The 3058-nt window shown below is 46.4% G+C and overlaps 1 pseudogene; it reads left to right on the top strand.

The window, feature by feature from the left end:
• Positions 1–543: 543 nt before the first annotated feature.
• Positions 544–2024, top strand: LOC149248605 (phospholipase A1-Igamma1, chloroplastic pseudogene; annotated as a pseudogene).
• Positions 2025–3058: the final 1034 nt, after the last annotated feature.

Raw genomic sequence — 3058 nt, 5'->3', positions numbered from 1 at the left:
CTCTTCCGCAGACATTATACCCGAGATAACGCGTTCACACTAATTTCATTTTTCCTTTTCAATTGGAGGCCGTGCTCGTTCTCTCAGTCTTCAGATTGCAATCTCTCTTCAACTCCAACAAACCACACAATCGAAACCCCTGCAATTTTTTCATACAAACAGCTGCTTTTGCCGTAATTGGAAATCGTACTCGTTCTTCACGATTACAAAATCAACTCCGACACACGATCAATCCCCTCTTCAATTTACTTCAATCCCATGGTCGAATAGGAAGTATACGTAGAAGTATTCGCTCTCGCCATGATTCAATATGCGCACATCTCTTTATCTCATGCTCAGGCGTTTCGTGCTACAAATCACAGCCATATTCCGGCTACTACTTCTGGTGACTGCATTCTCTTCACTATGAAATCGACAGTGCCGAAGGCTCTCGTCTGCCAGCCATATGTAAATCTATGTAACCCCTTCGATCTCCTTTCGTCCGTAAAATAGAAGCGGTGGTCGCCTGTTCTCGTACGGCCGGTAGAGAAACCCCAACAGAACATGCGCAACTCTGGTGTTCGTAAGACCGCCCAGCCATCTGATTTGTCTCTCGACATCAAGGTCGTCGATAGGCCGATTGCCCGGTCGATCATCCCCGGCGACCGTGAAAGTTTTGGGACCCTAGATCTCGTGCAGGAAATTCTCCCGCTCTCACCCAAAGAATCCCTCAGCCAGGAGAACTGGCGACAGTATCAGGGATAAAAAAACTGGGCAGGGCTTGTGGGTGATTGATTGCATCCGAATCTGAGAAGAGAAATCGTGAGATACGGCGAGTTTGCGCAGGCCACCTACGACGCATTCGACTTTGAGCCCAATTCTAAATACTGCGGAGCTGCCGATACGGCAGACAGAAGATGTTCCACAAGGTGGGGCTGGAAAACACGGGTTACAACATCACCAAGTATCTCTACGCCATGTCGGACATTCACCTCCCTAAATGGTTCGGCCGCCCATCTTCCATGGACGAAAATACATGGAGCAGGGACTCCAACTGGATTGGATACGTTGCGGTGAGCACAGACGAGGAGGTGAGGTGACTGGGGAGGTGAGACATCGTGGTGGCGTGGAGGGGGACTGTGACGCAGCTCGAGTGGATGGAGGATTTTCAGGATATTCTCCATCCCCTGGGAGAGGTAGGTAGCCTGCACGAGAATTCATCAGTGAAGGTGGAGCAAGGGTTTCTGAGCATATATACCTCAAAGGACCACAACACGAGATACAACAAGCTCAGCGCATCCGAGCAGGCAATGAAGGAGCTCGGCCGCCTGGTGGATGTGTATACGCAGAAAGGAGAAGACGTGAGTATCACCATGACCGGCCACAGCCTCGGGGGTGCCCTCGCTCTGCTCATCGCTTACGAGGTTGCAGCGAAGGGCCTCAATTCGCACAAAGCCGACCCAGACAGGACCGTCCCTATGACTGTCTTCTCTTTCGGAGGTCCGAGAGTGGGCAACTGGGCTTTCAAAGACAGATTGGAGACTATGGGGGTTTAGATTCTGCGCGTGGTGAGCGAATAGGACATGGTGCCCAAGATGCCTGGGATCGTCTTGAACGAAGGGATGGAAAAATTCGAGCGACTGATGAAGCGGTTGCTTGACCGTTTCCCGTGGACATACGCTCACGTTGGAGTGGAAGTCAAGTTGGATCATCGACGTTCACCATCTCTGAAACAAAATCTCGTCCCTGCAGACTATCACAACCTGGAGGGATATCTTCATTTGTTGGATGGCTTCGAGAGCTGGTGCGTCCCATTCCGATCAGGGGATGTCAAACGAGACGTGGTGTTGGTGAACAAGGCGTCCGACATGGTGAGGCCGGAGTTAATGGTGCCGGGAAACTGGTATCAATTGGAGAACAAGCGCCTCATCCGCAACTCGTATGGAAGATGGGTGCAGCCTGAACGAGATCCCGAGGATATCCCATCACCTAACCACGTACTAGTGCAACAGTCTCTGGGTTTCGAGGTACAGATCAATGTCTGAAATTAATGCATTTCCGTTGTTAAGGGAGATCTGATGATTTGCTTTTTAAAAGGCTTTTAAGGATTTGTTTATGTTTTATATATGTCCGAAGTACCAGCTGAGAAATGTCAAAATAATAATGTTTTATGAAGAGTACTGTAAGGATTCATAATTGTGTGTATGGGAGATATATAATCGGTAAGTTCGGCTAAATATATAAAAACCAGTCACAAAGTTTAAAATATATAACCTTGTCAGTTCTGCTGAATATATAAAATCCAGTCACAAAGTTTAAAATATAGGAGAAATAAGATTATCCTACTGATAACCCACCACCAAAGGAAAATAGGTAAATCACTTTGAAGAAAAACTGACTTTATTAGATTGTTATGAGAATTTGATGATCCTTTTGTTCAAAGAACTTTGGTGTGACTTTGTCCTATCTAATTTGTCTTCAGACAATTCAGAAATGCATTAGATTTGAAATCATATTTTGATATATTGATATCAAAGTGTAGTTTCTTATTCGGAATGTTCCATTCATCTATCTATAATTAATTAGATAGCTACCATCACTGTTACTTGCAGCTGCCACTACCGAACCAAATTCCATAGTTTGACGGGCCAATTCTTGCTTTTGGAACCACACACAAGCTGTGACTTAACTCCAAAGGACCTCCTGCCTCAATCCCAACAACTGTTTACTTCTTTCTTTCCTACATAGGGAGTTTAGAGGTGCCCAACCTCACCCCAAGTGCACGTACAATGATTCACCCCCAACTAGGGAGTTCAAAATCCATTGTACCCATTAAGGCAGTAACCAAAAACTGTGATCAGGCCTGTCTCTATTTTGGCTTTACGATGGTATCCTCCCAAGCTGTTAGCGGGCTGTAGAGTGGCTATCTCAACCCATAGCTCTAGAGTGGCTGTTATAAGGATCCAGAGATTTGATCCCACCCATATAGCCTCGGGACCCACGCTGTTATAAGGTTCCATAGATCTCTTGTCTCAACCCATAGCCTTTAGGGACCAAGTTGTCATAAGGTTTCAGGCAA

The sequence above is a fragment of the Pinus tabuliformis genome, chromosome 7, assembly GCF_031772625.1.
Source record: "Pinus tabuliformis cultivar Carrire ecotype Pingquan chromosome 7, CPIR1, whole genome shotgun sequence".
In the NCBI taxonomy this organism is placed as follows: Eukaryota; Viridiplantae; Streptophyta; class Pinopsida; order Pinales; family Pinaceae; genus Pinus; species Pinus tabuliformis.
The sequence above is the reverse complement of the archived record's forward strand: the minus strand, read 5'-3'. Positions and strand labels throughout refer to the sequence as shown.